Source organism: Pristis pectinata, chromosome 10, assembly GCF_009764475.1.
Source record: "Pristis pectinata isolate sPriPec2 chromosome 10, sPriPec2.1.pri, whole genome shotgun sequence".
Taxonomy (NCBI): domain Eukaryota; kingdom Metazoa; phylum Chordata; class Chondrichthyes; order Rhinopristiformes; family Pristidae; genus Pristis; species Pristis pectinata.
This window is the reverse complement of record NC_067414.1, coordinates 89,757,163-89,778,963: the sequence shown is the minus strand read 5'-3', so window position 1 is coordinate 89,778,963 and position 21,801 is coordinate 89,757,163. Positions and strand designations below refer to the sequence as shown.

The following is a 21,801-nucleotide window of genomic DNA, read 5'->3' as shown; positions in this document are numbered from 1 at the left end:
TTTTGCCCACTTCCTTTGGTTCCAGCATAAGTTCTCTTCCTTATCCTTCTACCTGGAGACATAAAGAAGGCTTGTGTCTAATTAGCACTTTTCACCACCTTAACATGCCCTAAATCACTTTTCAGGCAACCAAGCATTTCAAGAGTGTGGTCTCTTCTGTAATGCAGTTAATTCATGTACGGTAAGCTCCCACAAATGTCAATGTGATAATGACCCAATAATCAGTTTTAGTAATGATGAAAGAGGGATAATTATTGCCCAGGATCTTGGAGCCCAGATGCAAGGTTTCAACCCAAAGCATCAACAGTGTCTCTTCCCCCACAGATGCTGCCCAACCCGCTGAGATCCTCCAGCAGGTTGTTTGTTGCTCCAGGTCACAGCATCTGCAGTCTCTTGTGTCTCCTCTTGGAGTTAACTCCCTGCTCTTCTTTATATTAAAAACACAATGATGCTGGAGCAACTCAGCAGGCCAGGCAGCATCCGTGGAGAAAAGCAGGTGGTCAACATTTCGAGTCAGGACCTTTTCTCCACGGATGCTGCCTGGCCTGCTGAGTTCTTCCAGCATCATTGTGTTTTTCATCCAGATTCCAGCATCTGCTGTCCTTTGTTTCTCTTCTTTATATTATTGCCAGTGCATCCGTGACATGCATTGGAGAGGGCAGATGCGACGTTTAATGTCTCACCTGCAAGCATGTAACTCCCTATGTAACACACCTTCAATACATTGCTGGAGTGCCAGCCTAAATTTGTGTGCATAAGTCTCTGGAGTGGGACTTCCATGTACAACACACAGCTTTTAGAAAGAAGACTGTTGCCATCTGATCCAGGGGTGGGTGCAATGCTGCTCTCTTACCTACAAATGCCCAGTCACTTGGTTAGAAGCCCATAGGACCCAAGTGGCATTGACACTTCCCAATCACTAGGCTCGCAGTGTTTCACTCCCCAGTCACTGGACTCACAGTGTGGCACTGCCCAGTCACTGGTTCACAGTGTGGCACTGCCCAGTCACTGAGCTAATGGTGTTTCACTGCCCAGTCACTGTGCTCAAAGTGTTTCACTGCCCAGTTACTGAGCTAACAGTGACACACTGTCCAGTCACTGGGCTTGCACTGTCCAGTTACTGTGCTCACAGTGTTTCACTCCCCAGTCACTGGACTCACAGTGTGGCACTGCCCAGTCACTAGGCTCACAGTGCCCAGTTACTGAGCTCACAGTGTGACACTGCCCAGTCAGTGGACTCACAATGTGGCACTGTTCCGTCCCTTGTTCCCAGGATGCACTGTTGTCATTAGTCATTGCAGCATGTAACAATACAATATTTTGCCTCTCAGCAGAAAGTGTCTCTGAATGGTAATAAGAGGCTTTCTTACTTTGTTTTGGTTGGAACAGTTTCCATAAGTAGTCAAATGCCTGCTTAATACTTCTTAAAGTCCTTATAATGGGATTAGGTGAGATGACTGGCGATATTTACAGAGGTCCATTGCACATAAAGCCAATACTGCTGTTTTAGCTACTGCTGGGATTCAATTAATCCCAAACAGTAGCATGTTTAACTGGGAGCATTTTACATTCAAATTGCTTGTTGCTAATTAAAATTCCCCACACAAAAAGCCAGTCTCACCAAGGGGTTGACCAACCTCATCGCCTTGAGTCAGGCTGACGAAAGCATGTGACCTATATTGTCTGATCTCTTTCGACAATTTGAGCCTCTAATGACTATTTAGCACGCAAGGGAATCTTTAACCAACAGTGTATTAGTCCCATCGCATGCAACCAGCCTGGGTGCCAGCCAACAGAACAGTGCAATGAAAGAAAATTTTTTTTAAAAAGCAGCATCTTAATTCTGTCTCTTCATGAAAGAAATCCTTTGGGACCCCTTCGCAAAAGTCCCAAAGGTTTTACATCACACTCCCTTGTGGTACGCAACATCACAGGACTCTTACTCAGAAAGTTGTGAAGATCCTAGATAGGCTGCAGAAGAGATTTACTAGACTGATTCCAGGGATAAGGGTTTTTAGCTTTAGGGTTAGACTGGAGAAGCTCGGGGAGTTCTCCTGAAGAGACAAAGAGAAGATTTAGCAGAGATGTACAACATCATGACTGGCTTAGCTTGGCTAAATAGAGGAAAGCTGTCCCCATTTGTAGATGGTTCAAAGACCAAGGGGCAGAGATTTAAAATTATAAAATTTAAAATAGTCACTTGTTTTATTTAACATGATCAAATATTTTACTTTGCACTGTAAGGTATTTAATTTTATACAGTCAGGCGTTTTATCTTACGTGGCCAGGACTTTTTATTTAACACAGCCATGATCGGACACTTTACTTTACAGATCATATTATTTTACACATATAGGAGTGTATTTTACAGAGTCATGTGTTTTATTTGACATAGTCAGGCATTTTATTTTAAAAGTGCTTTCATCACACAGTCGTGTGTTTTATTTTATGTGGCCCAGTGTTTCACTTTGTACAGTCATACCTTTTATTTTATATCATCATGTGTCTTACTTTATGCAGTCAGGTATTTCCAACTTATGTTACAAGTGTTCTGATTTACAACTGTCACGTCTCTCATTTTACTTAGTCATTTTACTTGGCCATGTATTTTGCACTGTGATGTGTTTAATTTAATATAGTCAGGTGTTTGATTTTACTTGGTCGAGAGCCCCAAAATGGAAGGAAGCCTGAACCAGCTCCATGCAAGAGCAATTGAGCTCAACCGTCTCTCCTGCCCTATCCCCATCAGCGAATGCATACTTGCTCAGAGAGTGGTTCTAGTTTGCCGTAAATGGGATCACATCCTTCTGAATGGAATTGAATAGGCATTTGAGTGAAAGTAATGTATCAGACTGTAGGGGAAACCGGATGGCTCTACAAAGAGTTAGCGCTGACTTGATGGGGCAGCCAATCTCCTTCTGTGCTGTAATAACCACATGATTCTATACTTCCTCGGACTCTGCTCCCATGCATCCAGTCAGGTGTGGGAACTATTGGGGTTGATGGTCAATGGAGGAGCCATGGGTTATGGGAATCAGGCAGGAGAATGGAGCTGAGGCCACACATCACATCAGCCACAATCTTACTGAACGACAGAGCAGGCTTGAGGGGGCATGTAGCCAACTCCCACTCCCTTTCCTTATGTTCTGCTCCATTAGGATCAAGGCTGATTTCATCTGATTTACTGTAATTCCTGTGTGGCCTGATTCTCTAGTGTCCAAACATTGATTGATCTCAACCGTTAGTATTCCCAGTGACTCAGCCTCCACAGTGCCTTATGTTCCTGCCTATATGCAGGCATATGTAGCTGAGTGAGCATTTAACAAGCAGGGATGAGGCAACATAGGAATGGAGTGGATTTATGTTTGTTGTTATTCAGTGCCAGTGGTGGCGCTCAGCTGTAGTGGGGGAAGTCCGCCGGCAGTGATGAGGGCTGCTTTCTCGCAGGGATGCTGAGGATTTCTCCCACACCTACTGCAGCACTTGTCAGAAAGGAAATGTCCCGTCAGCTGCTATGGCGGCACAGTCCTGCTGCAAATAGTTCTGCTGCTGCGCAGATCCAGGGACCCGGATTTGGCCCTGACCTCCGGTGCTGTCTGCATGGAGTTTGCATGTTCTCTCTTCGACTGTGTGGGTTTCCCCCGGGTGCTCCGGTTTCTTTCCACATCCCAAGGACATGCCCGTAGGTTAATTGGTCTCCATAAATTATCCCCAGTGTAGGTGGTGACAGGGGAATTGTGTGAGGGGTTGGGGAGTTGATGGGTACATGAGAGAGAATTGGTTACAGGGAAAAGACAGCAGGAATGGTCTGAGAGCCAGCATAGACTTGCTGGGACGAATGGCCACCTGTGTCGTGTGAAGATAAGAAAGATATGAGAATGAAAAACAAAACAAATACTGCAGATGCTGGAAATCTGCAGAAAAAGCTACCGGAAATACTTAGCAGGGAAGGCATGAGACAGGAACAGTAAATATTTCAGGTCAACACACACAACATGCTGGAGGAACTCAGCGGGTCAGGCAGCATCTATGGAGGGAAGTGGACAGTCGACGTTTCGGGTTGAGACCCTTCATCAGGACTGGAAAAAAAGAGGGCAGAAGATAAAATAAAAGGGTGGGGGGAGGGGGAGGAGCACAAGCTGGTGGGAGATACATGAATCCAGGTGAGGGGGGAGAGTAGGTAGGTAGGGAGAGGGGGGGAAGTGGGACTGATGTGAGAAGCTGGGAGGTGATGGGTGGAAGAGGCAAAGGGCTGAAGAAGGTGGAATCTGATGGGAGAGGACAGTGGGACAGTGGACCATGAAATAAAGGGAAGGAGGTGGGGAACCAGTGTGGGTGATGGGCAGGTTGTGAGAATGGGGGAGGGGAAGGAGAAGGGGTAAAGGGGCCAGAGGGATAAGGGAAAACAAAGGCAGGGGGGTGTTGGGGGGAACAGGGGAGTGGTTACCGGAAGTTAGAGAAATCGATGTTGATGCCATCAGGTTGGAGACTAGATTTCAGGTCAATGGTCTTTCGTTAGTTTGACCTGAAACATTAACCCTGCTTCTCTCTGCACAGTTGCTGCCTGAGCTAATGAACATTGCCTGTTCTATTTCAGCTCTCATGGGGCTTGCTTCCACACAGACATGAGGGGTAGCAGTCAGGAAGGGAAGTCCTGCTGCACGGCTTGAAGGCCATCCTATAGGTGCCCCAAGTACCCAGTCAATGGGTCACACTGCCCTTCAGGATGGGGGATGATGAGTCTTTTCCTTGGCCTGCCAAGCGGCCATCAACTTTCAGTGCCCCAGTGTTGTGTGAAATCGTTCTTTTCTCTCTTAAGGATCAAGGACTCTGGACACGAGCTTTGTAGACCAAAACTAGTTTAATCACAAAGTCAAACACGGGACAAAATGGATGGGAACAGACACACACTCACTCACACGCAGGATACCACGAACACAAGAGGGGATCGCAACTGAGGTAAAATACATTCACACACTGATACAAACAAGCACACAATAACAATGTACAACTTCAGGATGTAACACTTCAATGCCTGTCCCACACTAGCATTGGCCCTTAATGCTCCCTGAGTCTGAGTGAAACGCTCCCTGACCATGTGGTGATGCACTCTTACCAATGATCTCTGCAGCGTTGTCTCACTGCTCCTGGGGTCGTCAAAAGAGGATGGGCTAGGGGATGCAGCCCTTTTTATGGTGCTAGGAGGCTGGGTGGAGCCTCACTGTTGTGATTTAAACGAGCCAATGGTGTGGGGGTGTCAAAGACAAAGGCACCTGCCACAGCCAATGGTCAGGCAGGTTCAGAGACAAAGGGTACTGGTCAGGCAAGTTCAGAGTGGCCAGGCAAGTTCAGAGGCAAAAGGTACTTTCACACCTGAGGGGTGGGTGGAGCCGCACCTTGGTTGACAGTAGTATCACTTCTGATCAGAGGACCAATGCTGTCCTCCGGTCAGCGGGGTCATTGTCGTTACTGTCACGTGACAGCCATGTGGATTTCTCACAACACCCAGTCAGTTGGACGCTGCCTCACTATCTACCCTTCGTGGAAAAGTTCTTTCAGAGAAACACCTTGGACGACAACCCAGCGGTCAGCACAGAACGTCTTGTAGACAATGTGCGACAAAGACACGATGGATCCTGTGGGGTGGTTAGCGGTTATGTAATGCTATTACAGCGCCAGTGACCCGGGTTCAATTCTGACCGCTGTCTGTAAGGAGTTTGTACGTTCTCCCTGTGTCTGTGTGGGCTTCCTCCGGATGCTCCGGTTTCCTCCCAAATTCCAAAGACATACAGGTTAGTAAGTTGTGGGCATGCTATGTTGGCACCAGAAGCATGGCGACACTTGCAGGCTGCCCCCAGAACACTACGCAAAAAGATGTATTTCACTGTGTGTTTCGATGTACATGTGACTAATAAAGAAATGTTGTCTTCCCTAAGCGGACTGTCCAAATCATCTGGCAGGGCACCTCATCACCAGAACTCACCAACAAGCAGCAAGACCTCACTCGGCTAGTGCTGAGAGGGACCCTCCCTGTCAGATCCTTCCTACATGGTCAGAATCTCACTCCCAACACACACTGCCCTCGGGATGGCTGCGGTGAGGATGGGACGGTCACCCACTTCTTTGGAGACTGTGTATTTGCAAAGAAGGTCTGGAGAAGGATGCAAGGAGCTTTGTCGTGGTTCATCCTGAGTAGCTGTGTAACAGCTGTGTAATTCTGATCTACAGGCTGTTCCCAGGGACACACACAGTTAAGATACTTATTTATTAGTCACACGTACATCGAAACACACAGTGAAATGTATCTTTTTGCATTACTAAGAATGTGCTGGGGGCAGCCCGCAAGTGTCACCATGCTTCCAGCGCCAACATAGTATGCCCACAGCTCCTAACCCGTATGTCTTTGGAATGCGGGAGGAAACCAGAGCACCCGGAGGAAACCCACGCAGTCACGGGGAGAACGTACAAGCTCCTTACAGACAGTGGCGGGAATTGAACCTGGGTCGCTGGCGCTGCAATAGCGTCACGCTAACTGCTACACCACCGTGGACATCAAGTGCTGCTGAAAGATCATCGGCTCAATGAAAGATGCTCTCTGGTCTGCCCAAAACTTGTTGGCCTTCCAGTACAACAGAATGCTGCCGACTGACACATTCCAGGCTGCAGGAGTGCGTTCTAAGGGATGCACTGAAGCTCAGCGCAGCCAATGCAGAGGCTCCATGGGGAAGGACTGCAGTCTGGGGGTCCTTCTGCCAGTAGACATTGAGGGGCCAAGTCTGGTGTAAAAGCCTCTCAAACGCTTGAAGTTTGTATCATCTCAGGAGGCCACATGAGTGCCAATGGTGCTGCATACACAAAACGTGAGAACGCTACCAGTGTACAGAACTGATAACACTGTGAATGTATAGACTGAATGACACTATGAAGAGGGGCATGCATTGTTTTTTGTACTTGTATAGTTTGTATGAATAAAGCCTATTTTTGAAATATAAAAAGAACAATGGACTGCAATGACAGGGCCAGTTGGCTTGAGGGGCCTCGGGTGACATTGCCACCCTCTTGCTGAGGGAGCAGACCATTGTTCAGTGTGCAGCAAGCTGCACTCCCACAGGCAAGTACAGAGTGCCATATTTTTCTGGTGGGAGTTGCATTGGTACAGGCAAGTAGAGCAGTGCCTGTGGTCATTGCCAAGACTTCTTAGCCTCTGAACTTCAGCTTCATTAATAGAGACACAGATGGTGCAGGTTAGAAGCTCATGTATTTACACACTGCTCTGAAACTGAGACAGTCTGGTTGAAGTTATTTGACCACCAAAGTCTTTGTAATGTGGAGAATGGGCATTGACAAGGCTGCTGAGTGTCACAAAATTGCCATCGCTTCCACAGTACTCATAGCCGCACCTTGGGAACTGCTAACAGCACCGGCTTGGCCCCAGAAATCTAAGCAAGTTCTATGGATGCCTACCCTAAAGATTTCCTCCTCTCTTCGATGGGAGTTCTGTGAGACCCTCTTTTGCTGCTCCCCTTCCATGATCTCAGTTGCTCTTCAGCTCTTCAACCACATGATTACATCTTCTTCCCCCTCCCCCACCCACTACCTTCCCCTCTCTCACCTGAACTCACCTCTCACCTGAACTCACCTGTCCCCTGCCTGCGTGTGCTCCTCCCCCTCCCCCCAATTTATTCTGACTTCTGCCCTCTTCCTTTCCAGTCCTGATGAAGGGTCTCGGCCCAAAACGTCAACTGTTTATTTCCCTCCATGGATGCTGCCTGACCTGCCGAGTTCCTCCAACACTTTTCGTGTATTGCTCCAGATTCCAGCATCTGCAGAATCCATTGTTTCTAGGCATCAAGGGCTGTCTCTGTCCTGTGAAGCCCATGGAGCGGTGACCTCAAGACACCTCGGACTGTGAACAACGCTACGAGGGCTTCTCTTCATTGTCACCCATTGGTAACCTCCCCCTCCTCCTTCTCCTCCTGCAGGTCGGCAGGCAAGAGCATCAAATGGGCAAACCATGGAAGGTGCATTGGTCTGGGATGGAGATTGTAAGGCCCCTCCCCCCAAGTTTTTCTTGCTGAGGGGGTAGAACATTGTTCCAAGTGGTGTGAGCTGCACCCCCAGAGGCATTGAGTAGTGCAGATGGATACTTGATTCTTGACATGGACATGGTGGGCTAAGTACTCTGTTTCTGTGCTGTATGAGTCTATGGCAAACTTACACTCCATACCTAATTCATCTTGGTTGGCTTGGATGAGTTGGGCTGGAAGGGTCTGTTTTCATGCTGTGTAACTCTGTGACTTTATAGCCTCAGTACCCTGTTGGGCAACTGAGACTTTCACGACCCCACCACATCAGTGGATGGAAGCTGTACCCAGCCTTCAATAGGTTCGCAACACACCTAATGCCTTAACACTCAACTGAGATGAAAGGGGACATGTATTCACTGAATGCAAAGCAGAGGTTACATTAACAGCCCTTTGCAATGATATTAAATCGAACAATCCTCCCGACTGCTGGCAGGTCAGACCCAGGCCACCTCTCCCTGTTGCTTGCACTTCCTCAGGATGATCTGCAGGTGGCGAGAACGTCCCATTTTCACTTCATTAAATTTGTTCAAGAAGAAATTAACAGCTGCAGTGGAGTTGGTGAAGTGGTCTTCCATGTCTGGAAAAGATTATTAGAGAACAGTTAAGAGGAGAGTGTGGGGACTGTGTAGGGACAACACTTGTGAGGGCACAGGGTTGATGGTTGCATTGGAAACTGCCTCTGAATCATTAGGTACTCATCTACCTCAGTAGTTTATTTGGTCTGGAAATGTGCCCACAAGCTACTTGTGATGTTTTACTGTTAAAAGTGCTTTTGGTGGGTGTCTGTGTGTGTCTGTGTTTGTGTCTGTGTGTGTCTGTGTTTGTGTGTCTGTGTGTTTATGTGTGTATGTCTGTATGTGTGTGTGTCCGTGTGTTTGTGTGTGTGTGTCTGTGCCTATGTGTGTGTTTGTGTGTGTCTGTGCCTGTGTGTGTGGTGAAAATAGATACACCCTCTCAGAGGTGAAAGTAATTTTCTTAATGGCAGCATTCCGATAATACCATTGGCCACTGTTTTACCATCAGGCAGGGCCAGCTTACCTCCACTTCTTCACTCCCCTCTCCTATTATAGGACGTGATTCAGTCAATGCCGTATTCCCCGGCTCTTATCGACCCCTGTGCTATCCAGCAGAGTTATGGGATGTGCCAGTCCTTCCTAGGGGATTTTACCCACTGCTGACATTTTCAATGCTAATTGCTCCAATACCTGCTCCAGAGTTGGCCTAGAATTGCCCAGTCTATCAGTTCCCTATTTTAAACAATGGTACCACATTAGCAGTCCCTCAGCACCACACCTGTAAGCTGGTAAATTATGCATTGGTTTGTTATTGTCATGTGTACCGAGGTACAGTGAAAAGCTTTGTTCTGCATGCCATCCATACAGATCATTTCATCACATCAGTGCATGGAGGTAGTACGAGGGAAAAGCAATAACAGAATGCAGAATAAAGTGTTACAGTTACAGAGAAAGTGCAGTGCAGGCAGACACTAAGGTGCAAGGTCCATGACGAGGTAGTTTATGAGGTCAAGAGTCCATCTTATCCTGCAAGAGGTCGGATGGACTCTTGACCTCACAATTTAGCTTGCACTGCAATGCTCTTCCTCTGTCACTGTATATATTCTGCATGGCTAGAGAGGGTTGAAAAATGACCATCAGAGCCCTTCAAGTCATTGAATCAAACAGCACAGAAATGGGCAGTTTGCCCCACTGTGTCCATGCCGACCTTTTTTGCCCATCTACACTAATCTCATTTACCCACGTTAAGTCCATATCTTTCTATGCCTTGACTATTCAAGTGCCTGTCTAAGCATAGTGATTGTTTCTGATTCCACTACCTCATCTGGCAGCGCATTCCAGATATTGACCACTCTCTCTTTCCTGTCCAAATCCCTTTAAAACTCTTTCCTCTCACCTTAAACGTATGCCCTCTTATTTTTGATATCCTTACCATGGGAAAAAGATTCTGACTATATCTTATCCATGCTTCTTATAGTTTTCTATATCTCTGTCAGGTCATCCCGCATCCTGCTTTGCTCCAGGGAAACAAGCCCAGCCTATCTAGGATCTGCCCATAAGTCCTCCAGTCCAAGCAACATCCTGGTGAATCTCCTCTGCACTCTCTCCAGTGCAACTACATCCTTCCTACAGCATGCCATCCAGAACTTTACACAATACTCACAAGTACGGTCTAACATCACAACTTCTATTTTCTGTGCCCTGACTTATGAAAGCAAGCATGCCATATGCCTTCTTCACCACTCTACCTATGTGCCACCTTCAGGGAACTATGGACTTGAACCAAGGTCCCTCTGTTCATTAACATTCCTTGGCACCTTACCATTTACTGTACATGTCTAACCCCTACTTGACTTCCAAAAATGCATCACTGTCCTATTTCCTCTCTTTCTATTTTTCATTCATATGTTATTTTTTACAGCTCTTCTTTATTACAAGTCCGCATCATTCTCTTCCGATGCAAACTATTTATTAAGAACCATACCCTCGGCTTTTGCCTTGACAAGCAGGTCACTTTTTGGCCTCTGATGGGCCCTACTCTTTCCTCAGTTACCCCCTGACTTTTTTAATGTGTTAATAGAACAACTTCAGGTTTTCTTTGCTGTTATTTGCCAATATTTTTCACCCCTTCTTTTTAACACCTTCTCAATTTTGCCACTGCACTTTCCTGTACACCTGTCGGCTTTCTGGACCATTGAACTCGTGATGTCCACACTTCAAAAACTCCTTCGCCTGTAAAGTGCTTTGCAATGTCTGCAGGTTGTGGGGGCAGTGCAGAAATGCAGGTGCCTAGTTCATGTAGTAGCATGTATTTTTTTGTGTGCTAAGTGATCCAACTTCTGTGAAAAACAGCTGACATCAAGTACTTATGTTCTAGATCGTGAAGTCAGTAGTTTTTATTCTGGGTTCTTCATATGATGGAGACTGGATTCACGTCTTGACGTTCAGCAATGTACAATGCCATGGCCAAGAGTTTCGTTTACATGGGAATGGACCTCCATCTTTAGGCAAGATACTCCACAACATAAGCTTGTTGGTGCTTAACTTAAAGGAGATCTTCCTTCAGCGGGTCCCAGCCTGGTGCAGAGAACCTGACTCAGGTAGGTTCCCTGTTAGTTATTTACTTTCCTTGCCCATTCACTACTCAAGGCACTCTGATTACAGGCACCTCACAAACACCACCCCCACAAAACCTGATACAAAGTCTGTACTCATGCTATTGCCAGCCACTGCACCTTCATGGGATCTTAAAGTCGAAGGATTGCAACTGTACAGAAGGAGGCCATTCCTCCCATTGAATCCTATCGGACCTACTTCCCCAGTTTCCCCACAGCCTTGCAAGTTATTTTCGGCAGAGTTTTCGAACCACCGGCAAAGGTGTTCATTTTCCGAGACCATTATTAACGTGGCTCTTTTGATGGCTCGTGTCCCCAGAGCTTGACCAGGGTGGTGCAGTCCTGATGTGAAGCAGCTCGGAGCTGTCTCAGTTGTCCCAGCAGAGGGAGCACTGGCTTCATGCAATCCACATGACACTGAACCAGGTAGCTGGACCCTGGTCCTGATCACTCGGAGCCTTGACTATGAGAGCAGTCACAACGTCTAATTCCTATTACCCTTTACACACCTTTTCTTTGATTTGTCAACATTGCTTTTGGCCTATTTTACCTAAACTGAACTGCTGCAGTGGGCAGCTGCATGCCTCTTCAATCTTAAATACAGCAAAATTAACATGAAGCAACAAACAATCTGCTGGAGGAACTCAGCAGGTCAAGCAGCATCTGCAGGAGGAAGGGAATTGTCGACGTTTTAGGTTGAAACCCTGCATCAGGACCCTGCGTCAGGGTTTCGACCCGAAACGTCGACAATTCCTTTCCTCCCACAGATGCTGCTCGACCTGCTGAGTTCCTCCTCCAGACTCTGTGTTGCTCCAGATTCCAGCATCTGCAGTCTCTCGTGTCTCCAAAATTAACATAAACTTCCAGTTTAACTCATGACTTCATCGTCAGTGATGATTTATGCCTGGACGTGCTTATTGGTTGCAGAAGATGACTTGTGTCCAGCTCAATGGCCCTGGGCCTAGCAATCATAGGTTAGACAGGAGTCCCAAGTTTCCTTAAGTCATGGAGGAAAATGCAAGCGGATTCTTAGGAAATCCCAGCTGTTGTGCTCGCCATTACAACTGACATTAAGGTTATTAACTACCTTGTAATGCTTTTATCTGATAAACTCCCAACATTGACCTGGATATTAATCTTTCATTTCTGGAGACCCCAGGAGAGCCAGCCAGCCTACTTTTCCTGATCTCCCTCCCTCCCCTGCAGAACAAGACGGACTTGTTTCAGAAATTTGAATCCTGAGTTAAATTCTCCCAGAATTTTCAGTATTGGAGAAGTAGAACTGCTACGGTAAGGTTGATCTTAAACCTTCTCACCCAAAGGCAACCATCCCGTGAACATAGCCAAGATGATACTGTGGTCCTTCGAGGCAAACTAGAATTCCAAGCATGGCAACCAGCAGGCCTTTCTCTATTGTGCCTGGAAAGTGGACCTCACGGCAATGTCACTGCTACCTATTCAAATTAGGGCGTGGAATGGGAGCAGAATGAGATTATGTGGCCTCTTGAGCCTGCCCTGTCAATCAATCAGATCATGGTGAGACTGTTCATTTTCCCATTGATTACCATATCCCCTATATCCAAGTATCCATTGATCCTAGCCTTGAATATGCTCAAAACGGAGTGTCCACCCTCACTTGGGTAGAATTCCACAGATTTACATCCATCTGGGCAAGAAACATCCCCTCATCTCCATCCCAAATGGCTTAAACCAGGTGTTGGACAGGAGTAGTCTACAGGCCATAAGTCCTGTTTCTGCTAGAGCTGCTACCAACTTGTTGCATGGCTGGTGAGAGACAGAAAAATGACATGAGGTGGCTTGACAGCCAGGCCTTCAGCTGCCAAGGCTGTAAGGTTTGAAAATCCCTCCAAAAGCTCTCCAACTCTCCACCTACCTGAATGTCTTTGACTCAAGATCCAGCCAAGGTCCTGCTGCTTGCTGGATTTTTGGGGAGGTGGTATGATGGACAACTCAGATGAAGGTGTTCTGCCTTCCAGATGCTGTGTGGACTTGGCCGCCACCCAATCTGCCCACCTCCACCTCTGCCGCCATCACATCAACCTGCTGATACAACAGATTCTTCGGTCCACTATGTCCATGCTATCGGATCCGGTTATTTTCGAATCAGCAGGCTCTTGCAGGAGTCCAGGAATGAGTTGAAAACAACATGGTGCTTCACAAAGTTTAATTGGAAAAGTTTAAAACAAAGAAACAGTCACAGAGCACATGGCACTGGCTTTACTACTGGGAGATAAGCCAAGACAAAAGGAACTAAAGATGAGCTAGGGCCAAGAGAGTGATTAACAAAAAATGACACCTTTTATACCTGAGATAAGAGGTACTCCTTAGCTAATAATAGTCCAATCAAGAAACCTATTAGATACCTGTGGCCAAACCAACCAATGAGAAAACACGTATTCACCTGATGGACGGACCAATAAGCTAGGAAGCGGCCATTCCTTGTGCAGCTACTTGAGGTGTATTAAACACTATATATGTTAAAAAAAAACTACTTAACACAGTCAAATCCAATAATACCGACCATAAAGTAACCATTTGTACTAATCCCATTTACCAGCACTTGGTCAGTAGCCTTCTATGCCTGGATGATTCAAGTGCTTATCTGGATGCTTGCTAAATGTTGTGAGAGTACCTGCCAAAACCTCCCCTTCAGGCAGTGCCACAAGAGTTCTGCCCCACAAGCCCATTCAATTAGATTGTGGTTGATCTGGACCCCAATTTGTTTACCCACTAGAGTTACATCAGTCATAATAAAATTTCACCAGTCTCAGTCGCCTGAAACTCGGCATTTCTTGGGGACCGAGAGTTCCAGTTTTCCACCAATGTATGTGTGCAAACAAGTGTGCAAACAAGTGCTTCCTGACCTTATCCCTGAATGGCCCAGCTTAAATTTTAAGGCCTTCTGGAGCCACCACCAGAACAAATGTTTTCTGTCCGACCAATCGATTAAGGGCTCGGGATGTTACTAAGGTGCAACTAGTATAGCTGGTCCCTCACAGCTCCAGTGACCCGAGTTCAATCCTGACCCTCTCCCCGACTGGTCATAGAGTCATGCAGCACGGAAACAGGCCCTTCTGCCCAGCTGGTCCGTGCCGACCGAGATTCCCATCCAAGCTAGTCCCATTTGCCTGTGTTTGGCCCATATCCCTCTAAACCTTTCCTATCCATGCATCTGTCCAAGTACCTTTTAAATGTTGTTAGTGTACAGTACCTGCCTCAACCACTTCCTCTGGCAGCTCATTCCATAACTGACCACCCTCTGGGTGAAAAAGCTGCCTCTCAGGTTCCTATTAAATCTCTCCCCTCTCACCTTAAGACTATGCCTTCTAGTTCTGGATTCCCTGACCCTGGGAGAAAGACTGTGTACATTCACCCTATCTATGCCCCTCATGATTTTATGCTCCTCTATAAGATCACCCCTCATACTCCTACACTCCAATGAAAACAGTCCCAACCTGCTCAACCTCGCTCTATAACTGAGTCCCTCAAGTCCCAGCAACATCCTGGTAAATCTCCTCTGCGCTCTTTCCAGCTTAATAGCATCCTTCCTACAGCAGGGTGACCAAAACTGAACACAATGTTCCAAATGTGGCCTCACCAATGTCTTGTACAACTGCAGCATAACATCCCAACTTCTGTACTCAATGCTTTGACTGATGAAGGCCAGCGTGCCAAATGCCTTCTTCACCACCCTGTCTACCTGCAACTGCACTTTCAGGGAACCATGTACTTGTACTCCTAGGTCCCTCTGTTCCACAACACACCCCAGGGCCCTACTGTTGACTGCGAATGTCCTACCCTGATTTGTCTTCCCAAAATGCAATATCTCACACTTATCCGAATTAAACTCCATTTGCCATTCCTCATCCCACTTACCCAGCTGATCAAGATCCTTCTGCAAATCCTGATAATGATCTTCACTGTCAATGATACCACCTATTGTAGTGTCATCTGCAAACTTACCTACCATTGTACCTTCTCATCCAAGTCATTGATATAGATGACAAATAGCAATGGGCCTAGCACCGAGCCCTGGGGAACACCACTAGTCAAGGGCGTCCAGTCCATAAAACAACCTTCCGCCATCACCCTCTGCTTCCTACCATCAAACCAATTCTGCATCCAATGAGCTAGCTCTCCTGGATCCCATGCGATCTAACTTTCCATAGCAGCCTACCATGCGGAGCCTTATCAGAGGCCTCACTGAAGTCCATATAGACTATGTCTACCACCCTGCCCTCATCGACCTTCTTGGTTACTTCTTCAAAAAACTCAATCAAATTTGTCTTACTGTGGTTTTCCTGTGACTGCATGGGATTCCTCCAGGTGCTCTGGTTTCCCTCCCACTTCCTAAAAGACATGTTGATTGACAGGCCTTGTTAACTGCCTGTAGTGTCTAAGTGAGTAATAGAATCCAGAGGGCATTGAGGGGATGTGGGGAGAACATAGAACAGCACAGAACAGGCTCTTCGGCCCACAATGTTGTGCCGATATAACTAATCCCTCCTACCTACTGATTGCCCATATCCCTCCATTTTCCTCTCATTCATGTGCCCATCCAAGCCCGTCTTAAAAGCCCCCAATGAATTTGCCTCCACCACCCTATCAGGCAACGTATTCCAGGCATCCACCACTCTCTGAGTAAAAAACTTACCCTTCACGTCTCTTCTGAACCTACCCCCTCTCACCTTAAATGCATGCCTTCTGGTATTGGATCGCTCAATAATGGGAAAAAGATATTGCTTGCCCACTCTGTCTATGCCCCTCATAATTTTATACACTCCCAACAGATCATCCCTCAGCCTCTGCTGCTCCAGAGAAAAGAGCCAAGTCTGTCCAGCCTCTCCTGATAGCACATGCCCTCTAATTCCCAGTAAACCTCCTCTGCACCCTCTCTAAAGCCTCGACATCCTTCCTATAGTGAGGTGACCAGAATTGCATGCAATACTCTAAATAGAATGGGATTAGGGTAGGATGACTGTAAATAGGTGCTTGATGGTCATCGTAGTGTCACTGGGCTGAAGGGCCTGTTTCTGTGCTGGATGACTCTATGAGCAAATTAAAGACCCAACTGTCTTCTACACTAGAAGGAGGACAAGCTTGGCCTATGCAACCTGAAGCGATAATTTTACATGTAGAACCTCCATCAGATCTCTTCTGCCCACTGGAATTATAAAGGTAGGGCCATGGGCAGCAATATGATTCAGTGTATGGTCTGTAGAGTAACAGGAACACAAGCCAGAGAGTGAAGGCTCAGTACTTCTCCATCACCCTGTCTAATTGTGTCACCACTTTCAAGGAACCCCTATCTGCACCCCTAGGTGTCTCTGTTCCACAACACTCCCCAGGGCCCTACCATTTACAGTGTGAGTCCTGGTCCCGGTTTGCCTTACCAAACTGCAACACCTCACATTGATCTGAATTAAACTCCATTCCTAGGCCCACCAGTTGATCAAGGTCCCATTGTAATCTTAGATAATCTTCTTCACTGTCCACCATGCCACCGGTTTTAGTGTCATTTGCAAACTTACTAAACATGCCAACTGCATTCTCGTCCAAATCGTCAATCTAGATGACAAAACCAGAAGCAATCCCTGTGTCACACCACTGGTCACAGGCTTCCCCTCTGAGCAATATGTAAGAACCATACACAGCAGTAGTCATTTTGACAGCTAACCCGTTGAAAAGATTCAAATGAAGGGTCTCACCCTGAAATGTTGACTGTCCATTTCCTTCCATAGATGCTGCCTGACCCACTGTGTTCCTCCAGCGCTTTGTGTATTCCTTGAGAAGATTCTTGCTTCCGGATCATGACATTTTGGGTTCAGACTTGTTCAGGGACTAGACTAACACTTCCATTCAACAGCCACATTGTTAGACCGAGACAAGGCATCAAACTGAGTTGCCTATTTAAGGATGCTGTGGCGTAGCTTGAATAAAGCAGGGGGTCAGCAAAGCATGTCAGTATTCCTCCCGCAATCGAACCTAGCAGAGCAAAGTTCATGAAAACCAGAACAGTGTGGATGCTGGAAATCTGCAATAAAACAGAAAATGCTGGGAATTCTCAGCAGGTCAGGCAGCATCTGCAGAAAGAGAAACAGTTATGCTTCATTTTGAAGCCTTTTCATCAGGGGTAACTGTAAAATGGTTGCACATACCTTAGCCTGTTGCCTCATTCCAGGCAAAGGCACATCTGACTACTTCAGGACAGTACTTGTGGATATCTGAAGGTTCTGTTCTTTCCTAGATCGGGTAGAAGAACTGGCATAAGTTATGATATGAAAGTTATGATTAAGCTTAGCAAGGTCATGAGTCTTGTTTCCATGAGTTACAGCAGCCAAGCGGTTAGGAATTCCAAAGGTGGTGAGATTGTGGTGTCATTGCTATGAGTTCTGAGATTTACTTCAATAAATTACAGTCCAGGAAAGCTGCTGGATTCTCATTAAAAACAAATGGTTCATAAATGTCCTTAAAGACATGTTCCTGTCATTCGTACTTAGTCTGACCTTTGGGTGACTCTGGAGAGGTTGTTAGTATGCTTCGGGCAAACAGGAGGGAGAAACAAATGCCACCTCATCAATTCTTCACAGGTCGTGAGAGCAAATTAAAAATCAACTGCAACTCTTCTTGTGGAGTTTCTGCTTTCTCTTACCTGCTCAGAGATGTTAAGTGTTGTTCAAAGATCCAACCAATAAATTTCATGGTGTAATGGTGATACCTGGCCCTCTCCCTTACCCTTTGTGGCTTTGTTCAAAGAGCTTCAGGAGTTGAGTGGTTTTGATTATTGAAGACCCTGCTGGGTGTAACCGGGTTTTCCCTTCCTTCTGATTGGTTATAACTCATACCGTCTACAGAGAATGATGCTTAGAAAAGTAAGACCTTGCTTAAGGAAACATTTGGTGTCCGGATGGTTCAGGCCTAAAGGCCACTTCGGCCCCTCCTCAATGACGCTGACTCTGCCTTCCTGCATTTTAGTGCCGTATAATTTTCAGAGGTGCCAGTAGACAATGATGTTGTGCTCTAGTAAGAAAAGACATGACCTGCCCGGATGGCATGCAAATAAAGCTTTTCACTGTGACAATAATAAACCAATTACCAAATGGGGAGGATAGAAACCGGTGAGAAATGGAGCACATCCAGGGAGTTGGAATGTAGGGCAGATAGAAGCAGGGAGAAGATCTCTCCAGTAAAATGGTCAATAGACCATGAAGTGGGAGGGATTGGAGGCTGGGAGAAGGAAACCCCACTGAAAGGGTTAGCAGATCATGTGGGAGGAGTTGGAGACTGGGAGGACACTCCACTAAAAGGGCCAGTAGATCATGACATGTGAGGGATGTGAAGCTGGGAGAAGGACACCACATGGGGCAAAAGTTTGAGAAATCACTCAAATGAGGGGCCTTGTGAGGTGAGATGGACAGAGGTCAGGACTGACGGAAGACTGCTTGGTTCTGAACTTCCGACTTTTATTGTTTGTTTAACATCTTGCCACTGCTGACATTGAGAGTGGGAAGGGTGGCAACAGCCCACTTTGTATCGATCAGAACTCACCACGCTTGCCATCCGCCTAACTCAGGAATCTATTGCAGCACCACAGATATGTTCCAGAGGCAAGATGAAACCCAAATCTCTCGGTTCCAAGGCAAAGAAGGCCTATCTGTGCTTAAATATTTATAAATACACAGACACATTGATGGAACTGAACTGTCATTGCAAAACTCAAGAGCTGGCTTTTTCTTTAAAGTAAATTTCCTGTCATTCCATTAAAAAAGAACAGGAATATTGCGCAATAAACACATAAAACTTGCGCTGGGTGCCATTCTGTGCTGATGGGTTTTATTAATTGTGCTTGGAGCCCGACCTTCAGTTGAGAGGTTTGGAGGACTCAGAGCTGTTAACCATTCTTTATTCAGAAGTGCTGAAGCTTGTTGATTTTACTCCACACGCGCGATTGAAGGATTTATTTGAAAATACTGCTATCATGGTATTCATCTGCCAGATATGGAATAAACTTAGACTTCCTGAAGGCTACTTCATGCCATATTTGGATGTAATATCTACCCAGAAATTCACAACTGTTGCTTTGTCTTGTTAACTCTGTTTAAATGTTTCTTAAAGCCCATCTCTTTGACCAAGCTTTAGGTCACCTGCCTGAAATTTGTTTGGTGCCTGTGAAACTCCTTGGGCTGTTTTACTCTGTACTATATAAGTGGAAGTATTGGTATTGGTATTGGTTTATTATTGTCACTTGTACCGAGGTACAGTGAAAAGCTTGTCTTACAAACTGGTCGTACAGGTCATTTCATTACACAGTGCAGTTACATTGAGTTAGTACAAAATGCATTGAGGTAGTACAGGTAAAAACAGTAATAGTATAAAGTGTCACAGCTACAGAGAAAGTGCAGTGCAATAAGGTGCAAGGTCACAACAAGGTAGATCGTGAGGTCAGAGTCCATCTCATCGTATAAAGGAACCATTCAGTAGTCTTATCACAGTGGGGTAGAAGCTGTCCTTAAGTCTGGTGGTACGTGCCCTCAGGCACCTGTATCTTCTACCCGATGGAAGAGGAGAGAAGGGAGAATGTCCCGGATGGGTGGGGTCTTTGATTATTCTGGCTGCTTCGCCAAGACAACGAGAGGTAAAGACAGAGTCCAAGGAGGGGAGGCTGGTGTCCCTCCTCTGTGTCATGCACCGTCCTGGCTTAGTCACTGCTGGGTCAAAATCCCTACTTGTCAGCACCTTGGGAGCACCTTCACCAGAAGGACTGCAGTGATTCAAGGAGGGGCACAACACCACCTTATTAGGCGCACCCAGGGATGGAAAGGATTGAATTTTTGCAATTTTAACTGATAAAACACTGAAGAAACACACCCCAGAAGATGGTTCATAAATTGTTTTCACCAATAAATCCCTACCAGCAATAAATATCAACTACGCAAAATTTACTTCATTCGTTTTGCTTTAGGACTGCTGTATGTGATTTTGGAAGTGCACATTTGCACCACTTGTTTGTGGAATGCACAAGTCAGTGATGGTGAAAATCGTTGGGTGGAACAACAAACAGTGTTCACAATTACTGGTAAGAACATTAAGATTCTGCCAAAGAACTACACAGAGTAAAACTTCAATTAGCCTGCAGTTGTTGCTCGTACTGATTCCAAATTAGTTATGCATTTCTTGAGAATTTTTAAGTGACTGACAATATCCAATTTTGCCAAGTGCTAATAGAAAACAACTCACCAAACTAAAACAAAAAAACCACAAATGAAAGGGAATATATAAACACAGGGCATTGCCAGGGATGCTTAATGAATAAATAAGTTATAAAAAAATACTCTACAGTTTGTCAAAATACTTTTGGAGCCCTGGTAATTGCTTCCTGTCTCATCAGCAAGTCACCTTATTGCTGTTTGTGGGATTTTGCAGTGCCCAGCTTCCTCCCAGGTTGTTGATGCTAAATGCCTTTTAAAATAACAGCAGCACTTTCCACGCTGCCTGAAATTCAATACCATGAGTTTAAACAGAACTATCCTTCAGAAATGGAATACATTGTGCCAGCATCAGTATAAAGCACAATTAGCGTTACCGACTGGAGATGAATTTTGAGGAAAAACTATTCCTACTGGCAGAAGGCTTGGTGATCAGTGGATGCATGTTTAGAATACTTGGCATACAAACCCAAGGAAGATTAGGAGAACTTTTTCTAGGCAGTGTGTTGGTATGAGCTGGAATCCATGCAGAAAGACGGGGTGGCGGGATGGGGGGGTGCGGGGGGAGGGGTGCAATGCAGAGACCAAAGCAAAAGTTAGAAAAGAGTGACGAACAGAAAAGTCAAATGCAAAAGACACAAGCATTACTAGATTTTAAAAGGACAATGAGTGTAAGGGCACTTTATCTGAATGCCCGTAGTATTCAAAACAAGGTCAGTGAACTTGTGGGATGAATCAGCACAAAGGGGTATGATTCAGTGGCCATTACGGAAACCTGGTTGCAGGGTGGAGATGATCGGGAATTAAATATCCAAGGGTATCAGGTAATGTGGAAAGATAAACAGGAAGGTAAGGGAGGTGGGGTAGTGCTCTTAATTAAAGATGAGATCAGGGTGATATTGAGAGACAATATAAGAACTAAGGAGCAGAATGTTGAATCCATCTGGGTAGAGATTAGGAATAGTAAAGAGAAAAAATCACTGGTGGGAGTTGTCTATAGGCCACCAAATAATAACATTACAGTGGCACAGGCAATAAACCAAGAAATATCTGATACATGTAAGAATGGAAAGGCAGTTGTCATGGGGGACTTTAACTTGCCCATAGATTGGGCGAATCAAATTGGTTGAGGCAGTCTTGAGGAGGATTTCATAGAATACATCTGTGATAGCTTTCTTGAACAGCATGTTAGTGAACCTACAAGGGAAATGCTATCTTAGATCTGGTCCTCCGCAATGAAACAGGTAAAATTAAGGATCTTGTAGTTAGGGATCCTCTTGGAAAGAGTGATCATGGTATGATTGAATTTCTCATACAAATGGAGGGTGCAATAGTTGATCTAAAACCAGTGTATTAT

The 21,801-nt window shown here is 45.8% G+C and overlaps 1 long non-coding RNA gene across 1 annotated transcript in view; it reads left to right on the top strand.

The window, feature by feature from the left end:
• LOC127575072 (uncharacterized) overlaps positions 1-21,801 on the top strand; it is a 50,654-nt gene that overhangs the window by 26,013 nt on the left and 2,840 nt on the right. The window contains exons 2-3 of the long non-coding RNA XR_007957003.1: positions 10,980-11,202; positions 20,201-20,314. This is a non-coding gene — a long non-coding RNA (uncharacterized LOC127575072). The remainder of the gene's footprint in view (positions 1-10,979; positions 11,203-20,200; positions 20,315-21,801) is intronic.